The following is a 12,750-nucleotide window of genomic DNA, read 5'->3' on the forward strand; positions in this document are numbered from 1 at the left end:
AGTTTTCTTAATAACAGACAAAAGCTTTGCTTACAGTCTAAAAAAACATTCTTCTGTCAGGAATTCATTGAACTAGAAATGGGTTTATTTTTAATACATACATAAATTATCCTAAAATGGATATGTAAAATGCAGTAATTACTGTAACAGATAAACTTGAGTTAGAGAGCATCCATGCATTACCTCCCAGGTATCTCTTTCTAAAAAGAGGCTCAAGTAAAGATTCAGTTTGGCTCATTATCACAATATTGGTGGACCCCTAAGAGGAAAACACATCTAAAAACCCTCATATTTGGAAGGGCAACAGAATTTCCAACATTACCTAAATTAAAAAAAAAATCTTAAGTTTAAAATAAATAAATAAATAAAACCTTTTTTTCCCTGCCAGTTTGTGACAGAAATGAATTATATTTGCTACAATAAGTAAAATGGCAACAGTCTGTGTGCTCATGCCTGGCTAGACAAAATTAGGGAGTCCTGAGAGCATACACCCTCACTAGAGAGAAAATCTGTTCCTCAGTTTTTCCTAAGGACTTTAGACTATGCAAGTTGGTGTGCCATACCCCAAGACAACAGTAATATACTCTCCTCCACTTGCCAAAATCATGTACCCACAAAGTATGGTTTCTTACAGCTAAATAAAACAACTAACCCCAAACTGAGACAAAATGTATTATCTAAAAGGGAGAAAATTTATCTAATAGTACAAATTTATTTAATAATACATATTACGAGAATTTCTGACTCAAATCTTGTTTTTTATGGCTCTTATATCTACTGAATCCTAAGTTTAAACTTGTTTGCAATGGAAAGACTCTACAGCACTACCAGAAAATATTTGGATGATAATTAAGACCAAATTCACCTAACACTTTAAGTTATCCATTAAGACTTGTAGTTTCATGACGGCAAAGCCACTCTACGTATCAGAGAAGGGAAGCCAACCATGGCTCACGTCTACCAATTGGAACACACACAAGCCATCATCATATCAAATAGCAAAAAGTGTACGGTAAAGTCAAAGAAACCCATGTAGCTATTCATAATAAGCATAGCTTTTAGAGTAAAGTGTCCTAAAATCTGATTTCATGGCCTGACAGGATACTGCTTAATACTTCTCTGTATTCAGTGGAGTAGGTTGGATCTAAGAGTATAAATTCTCTGTTCAAAAGCCAGCCTGGACTACCAAGTGAGTTCCAGGAAAGGCGCAAAGCTACACAGAGAAACCTTGTCTCGAAAAACAAACAAACAAACAAAAAAAATCCTTCCATGAGCAAGTAACAATGACAACATCTCAGAAAGGCATCAAATTTGAAGCAGCAAACCATTTGCTAGGGAATGTCTAGGATCTCAGCTAAGATTCCTCATCAGTGTCCCTATATATCTGCAGTGTGTGCTGTTCCATGGATACCTTAAGCAGCATTCACTATTCAAGATGTGGTCTTTAATTCCAGCTGTGCCAAATCTAATCTTGTCACAATGAGAACCACACATGATCTGGAAGCACTCTAAAGTTTGAGAAGCACTGCCCCAGAGTAAGGCAGAGATGTTGAAGAGGACTTTTTTCTTACTTCAGGACCATGATGTATCACAATAGCTAATTCTGATGAGACCATCTTTCTAAGAAAAAGACGTGACAACAAATTTCCACAGGGAAGGAGGATGGATTCTTGCTGGTTCTCTTTCTATTTTTAAGGCATGAAGTGAGATAATCATTGCCTTTATGTCTTCTAAGAATTTTAGTGTAGCAGATATTAGAATTTATCAGGAAACATGTATATACTATGAGGTCAACATACATTTTACATCCATACAAAGAATGAGAACACACTTGCTGATGGAGACAACTGGAATATTATTCTTCCTTGGAAATGCTAGCAAACATCATTGCTGTTGTAGTAAATTTCTTTTTGTTTTTGTTATAGAACTGGGAATAAGTTTACCCAAAGAAAAATAACAATGTAGGTAATTTTATTATATTCTATATTTATTTAAAAAATCTATTTGACTCTTTTAATCAAAATCAAGGAGATCCCTAAATCTTCTTGATCTACTGTAGGCGTCTTCAGTTGTTCCTCTAAATTCACATTTATAATTTTGTCAATTGACATAGTTAAATGAAAGAACTTGACATGGATTTCAGCTTTTTCTCTCACTCAAAAATCATTCGTGGGAAACTTTGTAATATCTCAGGTTATTTATAGGTGCTAAATGCTAAAAATACAACTATGAAATAAAGACATGGCTCCTGTCTTGCTCAGAACACAGCCTGTGAGTGTAAATTTAAACTGCAATAACTTTGGGATATTCAAAATGCACAGCAAAAAAACATAAGATGCTGAAGTATAAGAGAAGCCTTATAACAGTGTTCAAAGGGAGAAGAAACTGTGGCTTTTACATCATTTCTCCTCTGCATGACATTAAATTGCATTAGCCTTTGTATGGGGCTGAGTGTTAAAGCTAGGCTTACAAACGCTTAACTTCATGCTTTATAAAAATTGTTATCATGGGCAGTAAAAAGTAGCCACAAGTTGGTAATACTGAGTGATTTTACAAGTTCCCAGGATTGAACATTTTATAAACAAAGCAAAATATTATCTCCACAAAGTATGTTGTCTTTAAAAAAAAAAAAAAAAAAACAAAGGATATACAGTTTTAGTTCTTTTCTGTCTGTCTCCCCATGGAAATGTATTCCACACTGTCATGGCCCAGGGCATGGGCACCTCTGAGTGAGAAAGCAGCTGAGAATTCTGAGGTTATCTGGAGAGAACTGCCCTTCCTTCAGGTACAACAGCCACTTTGTGCTTCTCAAGGTTTCTCCTTGCTGTCCTTCATACAACACAGCTTGTATGAAGCTCTCTTGAGCCATAAGGCTGATCCCATCTCCTACAGTGATGTAAGTAGTCTCCTGGTCACCTATGGAAAGTCCTGTGCTTGAGATGGGAGGCTGGTTCTAACCAGAATAATTGCCGACAGCTTTCTGGAAGGAGCAGATAGAGCTGGGTTGGTATGGGAGAGCATTTAGGGGAGGGGGCCATGCCGTCAGAGGAAATGGCATGGTGGTCAGGATATGGTGCAAAGTGAGATGGCGAAGGCCCATCTAATGTTCCTCAAAGCAGTGGGAAGCCACAGGTAGGCTCTGAAAGCAAAGGGGATCCAGTTTTATGGACTGCTGGTAGTGTGGAGGGCTGTGATGTTAAGTAAAGCACCAGAGAGTATGTTGTCTTTAATGGTCTACATTTGGTCTACTCATTAATTTCAAAGTGTTTACTGAAATACATGTTTATTATTTTTATTAAGAAATTGTTTATTCATTTTACATGCCAGTCACAGATCCTCCTCTTCCCTCCTCCTGACCCTGCAGCCCTTTCCCCACAACCCATTCCCCCCATTCCTTCCTACAAGAAGGTAAGGCCTCCCATGGGGAGTCAGCAGAGCCTGGTACATTCAGTAGAGGCAGGTCCAAGCCCATCCCCCTGCCTCAAGGCTGTGTGAAATGTCTCACTATAGGTAGTGAGCTCCAAATGGATCCTGATCCTACTGCCAGGGGGCCCCTTAAGCAGATCAAGCTACATAACTGTCTCGTTTATGCAGAGGGCCAAGTCCAGTCCTGTGGAGGCTCCACAGGTGTTGGTCTAAAGTTTCTGAGTTCCCCCTAGTTTGGTTTGGTTGTCTCTGTAGGTTTCCCCATCATGATCTTGATGCTCCTTGCTCATAGAATCTCTCTTCTCTCTCTTCAAATGGACTCCTGGAGCTCAGCCTGGTACTTGGCTATGGATCTCTGCATCTGCTTCCATCAGTTACTGGATGATGGCTCTATCATGACAGTTAGGGTATTCACCTAACTGATTACTGGGTTAAGCCAGTTCAGGCATCCTCTCCACTATTGCTAGTAGTCTAAGCCGGGGTCATCCTTGGGGATTTTTGGGAACTTCCCTAGCATCCAGTTTCACCCTATCCTCATGATGTCTCCCTCTATCATGGTATCTCCTTCATTGCTCTCCCACTTCATCATCATTCCAGCTCAACCATCCTGTTCCCTTATGTTCTCATCCCCCATGCCCTACCCTCCATTGCCCCACCCATCTCCAGTTTACTCTTGGAGATCTCATCTAGTTCCCATTCCCAGGGCAATCCATACATTCCTTTTAAGGCCCTCCTTGTTAGCTAGCTTCTCTGGAGCTGTGGTTTGTTGTCTGGTTATCCTTTGATTTACACCTAGTATCCACTTATGAGTGAGTATATACCATGTTTGTCCTTCTGAGCCTGGGTTACCTCAGTAGTCTTGAACACATTGGCATAGGAGACTACTTCCTATAACACCAGTTGCACAGACCTGAGAGCAACAATTAATAAATGGGACCTCCTGAAACTGATAAGCTTCTGTAAGACAAAGGACACCATAAATAAGACAAAACAACAGCCTACAGAATTGGAAAAGATCTTCACCAACCCCACATCTGACAGAGGGCTGATCTCCAAAATATATAAAGAATTCAAGAAACTAGACATCAAAATACCGAACATTCCAGTTTAAAAAAAAAATGTGCTACAGAGCTAAACAAAGAATTCTTAACAGAAGAATCTCAAAAAGCCTGAAAGCCATTTATGGAATTGCTCAACGTCCTTAGTCATCAGGGAGATGCAAATCAAAATGACTCTGAGATACCATCTTACACCTGTCAGAATGGCTAAGATCAAGGCACTGCAGACAGCTTATGTTGGAGAGGATGTGGAGCAAGGGGAACACTCCTCCACTGTAGGTGGGAATGCAAACTTGTACAGCCACTTTGGAAATCAGTATGGTGATTTCTCAGAAAAATGGGAATCAATCTTCCTCAAGACCCACCTATACCACTTTTGGGCGTATACCTAAGAAATGCTCAATCATATCACAAGGACACATGCTCAATTATGTTCATAGCAGCATTATTCGTAATATCCAGAACCTGAAAATGACCTAGATACCCCTCAACTGAAGAATGGATTAAGAAAATGTGGCACATATATACATTGGAGTACTACTCTGCAGTAAAAAACAATATCATGAAATTTGCAGGCAAATGGATGGAACTAGAAAATATCATCCTAAGAAATGCATGCTTATTAGGGCACATTTAACTGTAAAAGACTACTAATATCATTTATATGAAAATTCATAAAAATAACTGTAAATAACAATGTACAATGACTATTTACCCAAAGGTAGATAAATCAACTGCAATGATAAAAAGAAAGCAAGAAAGAAAACAAATGAAAAAAAGAAAAAGTAAGAAAGAAACTGAAAAAGAAAAGATAAACGTGGTCTTTTGAAAAGCAGGTTTTAGGTCTTTGAAAAAAACAGACACTATAAGCTTTAAGTTCACCACATCCTGTGAGATTAAATTTACAATCAAATTCTTTAGTTAATAAAAGAGATGGGTGTCCTCCCAAGAGGAAACTTGTCCCAGTGTCCCACGTTGGTTTATGCAGTTGGCTATAATTGGGTAAATAAATATAGATGTTCATATGCTTTGTGGCCTTTCCAAAGTCAAAGTAAGACTTGAGGTTTCAAGCAGTACATTGAAAATATTCCTGAAGGTATCTCTGCTTTTATGATGCTTACATTTGACCATGCTGTTGGGACTGAGATGAGAGCAGACTATTTTTGTAGACGAATTCACATGTGTATATACGGGCGTCTAGAGATTCTGTTATCTTAGGCTTTATGTTTATAAATGGTATTGAGACTTTACTTGGCGCATTGCTTAAAATATTTTGGAAGATTCTTTTCTAAGTTACCTCATAATCATCTTAAATGAAGCAAATCATTTTTCCCTCACTGGGTAAATTTTATTTTTAAAATAGCATGAGTTGTTCTGATCTAAATCTGCTCAATTACACTTATAACCATGAGATTTTAAAATTAGACTTTAAAAGCCATGATTTAAAAGATACTCATTTTATTATAATGCTTACTAACCAAGGTCAAGGTCATTCTTAACTTTAATTAATGGTGGTAATATCATAATAAATATAATATCCAAAGGCTGTGAGTAATGTTTTTTATTTTTAAAAACTAATAAAATGAGTTACTAAAGACAGCAGGACCTGGTTTGTAACTTCTGCTTTGCAGTATGTAAAAATCATGAGGCTAATATAGTAATTAGTTTACTTGCTAATATTTTCCTCTAGATTGAGGTCTTAGCTACATAATCATAACTAAACTTCATGACTCTAGTTTACTTCTGTTAATGTATTTATGTATGTATATATGTATGAGTGTGTGCATTCATATGTCTGTGCATGTGGATGTTCTGTTTATGTTTGTGCAGGTGAGTGTGCATCCATATGTATGTGCATTTGTGTCTGTACATGTGGATGTGCTGTTGATATATGTGCAGGTATGAGTACATGTGTGTGCACGTGAGTAGAGAGGCTAGAGGATGATTTCCTCCAGTGTCATCCTCAGGAACACTACCTTTTTGGGACAAGGTCTTTTATTGGCCTGTGGTTTACTAATTAGGCTAGACTAGATGACCAGTGAGCTCCAGGAATTCTTCTGTTCTATCCCCTAGGAATTACAAGCACACACCACCATGCTAAGCATTTTTACACAGACTTTGGGAATCAAACTCAATTTTATTGACTGAACCAGTCCCTGCTTCTTCATATTTCTCCTACCAAAGGTCCTAGTATAGAGCTGTAACTCAATAAATGTGAAGTAAAGCCAGGCGGTGGTGGCACACGCCTTTAATCCCAGCATTTGGGAGGCAGAGCCAGGCGGATCTCTATGAGTTTGAGGCCAGCCTGGGCTAGCAAGTGAGTTCCAAGAAAGGCGCAAAGCTACACAGAGAAACCCTGTCTCAAAAAACCAAAAAAAAAAAAAAAATGTGAAGTAAATATGATAATTCCTGATAAAATTGAACCGTTTGGCAGAATTCACATAGTACTATGGCATATTATACATGAGTGTAACCAAAATTTTATATTAACATGATAGAAATAATATATACAATTTCAGTATGAAATTAAATTTTTCTCACCAAAAGATAGCTAAAAAACGATTATAGCATATCCTTTATGCAAGTAAACTATGGTATCAAACTCCAAATAGATATCCTAGCCAGAGAATTCAGTCTCTATTGGTTGAAACACACTTCCTCCCACCAGGCACGTGCATTCTATATTCTTGTATTGAGTTATTATTTTTCATAAGATATACTTGAATCATAGGTTGCAGCTAGTATGTTTGTAAAATGGCTTATTTCAAATTTCCTAATATTGATTTATAAAGGACATATTTATCATTTACATACAGAATCAAATTGAATAATATACACATAATATACATATCAGATAGCTATATACTTAGAATAGATTATGCCATGTATAAACTGTATGTGTATAATTTATATACAGATCCTCCTATATATGTGGTTTATACCGTATACGTATAGCACAAAGCAGGAAATTGCATGAAAATAGTTAAAATCACTTGATCAGCCAGAACTTGTGTACATGGGAAGAATATGTCCCAGAATAGACAGAATCTTAATTTCTTAAAAATATGTTATCCAAAAACACATATTTTGCTACTAAAATAAATATTGCACTGTAGTGGGTAGCCATTCCAGCTTTGGTCTGGAAGTTCCAACCCCCATTGAGGCTTTGGTAACTATCATGCCCACAAGGCGGGGCCAAGGGAGGGCCCTGAAGACCTGAGATTGGGAAGTGCCACACTCTCTTGCTGCTGAGAGCCCGGACGCTAGAGGTAAACCGAGGAGAGCTCTCCAGAGAACATCGCCGGACTACTGCTGCTTCTTTCCCAGAACCCTCAACCTACCTATCCCTTCATTTGTAAGTTACGCCATTAAATAAATCTCCTTTTAACTACGTGGAGTGGCCTTAATAATTTCACCAATACTAAAAACACATTTAACTATCCAAACATTTATGGCTCAAAAATTTTTAAGAAAGGGAAACTATTTCCAGGCATAGGTATTCATAAGGACTTTCTGTAACTCCAATAGCACAGTTAAAGAACACAGAGAATTGACAGGGAAATTACAGGAAATGAAGACTGTCCTTTGGAGCAGTGTAAGAAGCATCAACACTGTAGAAAAGGCCTACAGAATGGAAGGGGATTTCTACCAACCTGCTATACTTCCAACAGATGGTTCAAATCTAGAATATGTAAAGAACTGTGAAGTTATTAATTTTTCAGTCAATAAATGAAGTAATATACTAAATAGGCAATTCTTAAAAGAAGAAATACTAATGTCCAATAATTTTTTTTTGCTATTCAAAACCCTTTTTCATAAAGGAAATGCAAATTGAAACTACTTCCCCTTCCATCTGACCCAGCTAGAACGGCTATCATCAAGAGAACAAGTAACTAGTGCTGGTGAGGATGTAGGAACAAGAGAACCCTTATTCACCGCTGGAGGGAATGGGAACTTGTGTGGCCATTACACACATCAGTATGGAAGTCCCACCATGGGAGTATTTATACATCCATTTATTGCTGCACCACTTAAAGTAGTTAAGAAATGAAGCCAACCTACAGTCACCCACGACCAGATGAATGAATAAAGAAAATATTGCATGTGTACCCAGTAAAATTTTATTTAGCCATAAGAAAAATGAAATCATGATATTGTTATGGAAATAGATGGAACTGAAATTACAAAGTAATGTCATTTCCCAGCCTGGGCTGGGAAAGGCAACTGTTGTATGTTTTCTCTCAGTACAGATCTTAGTTTTTAATTTTTGCATATTTGCAAAGTGGCAGATGTAGGTTATGAAAGTAGAAAGCGGACCGTGAAAGGGGTGAAGCAAGCCTTAAGAGAGTAATGGCGTGAAAGCCTAATGGAGTCTGTGGCAGGAACAGGGTGGGAGGCGAGGGAACAGGGAGAGGCCGAGAACAACAAAGTGTATATAAAATGCCTTAGGGCAACTCATTACTTTTTATTTTAATGTTTTAGAAAATTAATAAAAAACTCTCATCACAGATTTGTGTTTAATCCCAGGTTTTATTAGTACATGACCAAAAACTGACTTCATTTCACACCAGAGTGGCTTTCATACTGCCTCCATACTAAGGGTCAGTAAATGCCTCATCTCTAATTATCAAAGTTGACTCCTTCCATTTTGACAAGCAAAGACATAAGGAAGCATCCATTTGATAAGTTCTGCTGAACTTTATAAATAAGAGGTGATGTATCAAGCTAGCCAAAATTCCAGCATGGACTGTAGGAATTGGGTAGGAGAAATGAAATATGGATCTGACCAAAACACATTATATGTATGAATTAAATTATGAAAAAATAATTAGAAGGAATTGAAAAAAAGTCAAAGTTAATGTTATTGGATTGTGTATTTTTAAAAGAGATGTTAGCACTAATACAATGAAATTTGCTCTGAGAGTTTCTGTTCATTCAAAGCAAAATGTCTGACTCACAGAAATAATAAATGTGAATGTTAGAGGAAACTTGGCAATGGCTATAACTCATGACTACAGTAAATCTAAGAGGATATTTTTAAATACAATCTTTAGTTCTCCAAATTCTACAGCAACAGAGTATGATCCAGGCTAAAGTCTGTATACTGTCTACTCCTTCAAAGGAGGCTCCATACAGGGCAATAAGCAAGGCTTTGAATTCAGTCACACCAAGATGAGTACGAGATTCACCACCCAAGGAGATCTTTCCAGCAAGACTACAAATCCCATAGGGAGAAATAAGATCAACAGAAATCATGAGAAAGGAATCACTCTAACCTTTCCTCCGAGGCTTTGGTGAGAAGGAACTCAGGCTTCAAAGCACTCAACCTGAAAAGAATTGGATGACAACCCAATTTCAAATCCCTTAAACTGCTGTCTGTCTATAGAACTCCAAAGCTGAATCAGATAGAACTATCTGATGTGTGTGTCATCTCCAATTTTCTGTGGTAGGCTTTGAGTGTTTGAAAAATAATACCAGACAGACTGGGCACCAAACTATAATTTAGAAAGAGTCCTAAATAGGATAGAAGCAATCCTGAAGAGGGTGAGAAGATGTTCACAGTTACAGATTGAAGCCCTGCCAAACCACCCAAACATCTTGTTATTGTGCTGCAAGCTTATTAGAAGTCACAATGGCATCGAGATTTAGCAAGTATAGGACTTCTACCTCCTGGCAACCCATCCCAGCATGAGGTTCTATTTCTTTTTAATAATCTCTATAATCTAATGCAGATTTGCAGCATTATATACTCCTGATAAGAATCCAAGAGGAAAACTTACACTAGCAATATTTTCAAGTCTAGAAAGCAATCATTTCTGCATTTCAGTTGTCTTAAAAAATGTGGATAATAACTTGAAGTTTAAAGACATATCCAGATTTCTACTGTTTGATTGTGGAAATTTTCCCTCATCTCATCGGGCATTACAAAAATCTTCTAGCAGTATTTATACCTGCTTGCTCAAGTGCTAACTATTTTTGTTGACATCTGAAATATTTCATTATGACTTAAAGTCACTGCCAAGGCTGACTTTTCCATTTACATATATCCCATGGAATCAAAATGTCATATTGATTTAACCTCATCATTTTTCAGATGATCTTTTGCAGACTGTATAAAATTTGATAGCAATTTCACATTTTAAGGTCTTATTTTTCTACATACCAGTATGACTAGACAGACATGTTAACAAAATAAATAGGCTGCAATACAGTTTTTAGAAATATTTGAAATTTATTTCAGTTTTATGACAAAACCCCGTGTTGGACTGACATAATAATTTCTTGTGGGTGAAGTGTACTTTATTGATGGTGTTCAAGAGAGTAGGGCTCCCTAAGATCCTCATGTTATTCTGGGGGTCTGGAATGGAAACTGGGAAGGAAATGCTCAGAGTCAGAGGCTGAGTTGGGACAAGGACTGCTCAGCAGCTGAAGGCCTCTTTCTTGCTCTTGAGTCCCTGCTAGGGTGAGTGCTCCAGGGCTTCTTACTTCTTGGAGGTCATGTTGGTCATGAGATTCACCACCCTGTTGCTGTAGCCAAATTCATTGTCATACCAGGAGATCAGCTTTACAACGTTGTCATTGAGAGCAATGACAGCCCCAGCATCAAAGGTGGAAGAGTGGGCATCACTGTTAAAGTCATAGGAGATGACTGGTCCTCAGTGTAGCCCAGGATGCCCTCTAATGGGCTCTCTGATGCCTGCTTCACCATTTGCTTGATGTCATCATACTTGGCAGCTTTCTCCAGGCAGCATGTCAGATCCACAGCAGACACACTGGTGGCAGAAATGGGAAGGCCATGCCAGTGAACTTCCTGATCAGCTCTGGGATGACCTTGTCCACAGGTTTGGCAGCGCCAGTGAACGCAGAGATGATGTTCTGGGCAGCCCCATGGCCATCATGCCACCATAACACGAATTGCTAAATTGTCTTATTAATAAAAAATAAAAAATAAAAAATAAAAAAAACAGAGCCAGATATTGGGTTGAAAGCTGGAAGATCAGAGAAATAGAACAAGCCACAGCCAACCTCACCTCACCAGCTCCTCAGCCAATCCTGTTTCCTCAGACTGAAAGCCTCTGAGTCCTCCCTGAATGGGACTCAGCTGAACTGCTGCAGCCACTAGCTTGCCTCTACAAAATCCTCAGTCTAAAAAGCATTAGTTCCTGTTTCCTCACTCCTTATATACCTTTCTGTGTCCTGTCATATTACTTCCTGGGATTAAAAGAGGGTGTCCTTCCCAAGCAAAGACATGAGATATCAAATATTGGGATTAAAGGTGTGTGCCACCTTGCCTGGCTCTGTTCCCAGTGTGGCCTTGAACTCATAAAGATCCAGGTGGATCTCTGCTTCCCAAGTGATAGGATTAAGGGTGTGTGCCACCACTGCCTGACTTCTATGTCTAATCTAGTTGCTGGTTCTGTCCTCTGATCCTCAAGCAAGTTTATTAGGGTACACAATATATCACCCACATGCCACATCTTCCCAGAGGGGCCATCCAGAATCTTCTGGGAGGTAGTGATGGCATAAACTGTGGTCATGAGTTCTTCAACAATCCCAAAGTTGTCATAGATGACCTTGGCTGATCCTCAGGTTAAGCAGTTGGTGGTGTAGGAAACGTTGTTGATAATCTTGACAAGGTTGTCATACTTTTCATGGTTCACACCATCACAAATATAGGAGCAGAGGTGATGACCCTTTTGACCCCACCCTTCAAGTGGGCCCTGGCCTTCTTCATGGTGGTAAAGACATCAGTAGATTTCACAACATATTGAGCACCAGCGTCATTCAGTTTGATGGTGATGGCTTTCCTGTTCATGACAGCTTCCCATTCTCAGCCTTGACTGTGCCGTTGAACTTAGCATGGGTAGAATAATACTGGGACATGTAGACCATGTAGTAAAGGTCAATGAAGGGGTCACTGATAACAATAATTTCCACTTTGCCAGACCTGGCAGCAGCCCTGGTAGCCAGGCACCCAATACTTTCACTCTGACCTTCACCATCGTGTCTCAGGCATGAGGTTGGCACTACACATCTGTGGAACAGGGAGGAACAGAGAGCTGACATAGTAATTCTTTCAGTTACCTGTCAACTGATCAACATCTTTGTCAAATACAAAATATTATAAACTATCAATCTTATACGTAGCCGTTGGCATCTCTACATTTGATATTTTTCTTTACATGTTATTTTGTGTGTCTCGTGTCTGTACTGCATATGTGGATGCACATGCGCTCTCGTGCATGCTGGACACACATGGAAGTCA

This window comes from Peromyscus eremicus, chromosome 8b (genome assembly GCF_949786415.1).
Source record: "Peromyscus eremicus chromosome 8b, PerEre_H2_v1, whole genome shotgun sequence".
In the NCBI taxonomy this organism is placed as follows: Eukaryota; Metazoa; Chordata; class Mammalia; order Rodentia; family Cricetidae; genus Peromyscus; species Peromyscus eremicus.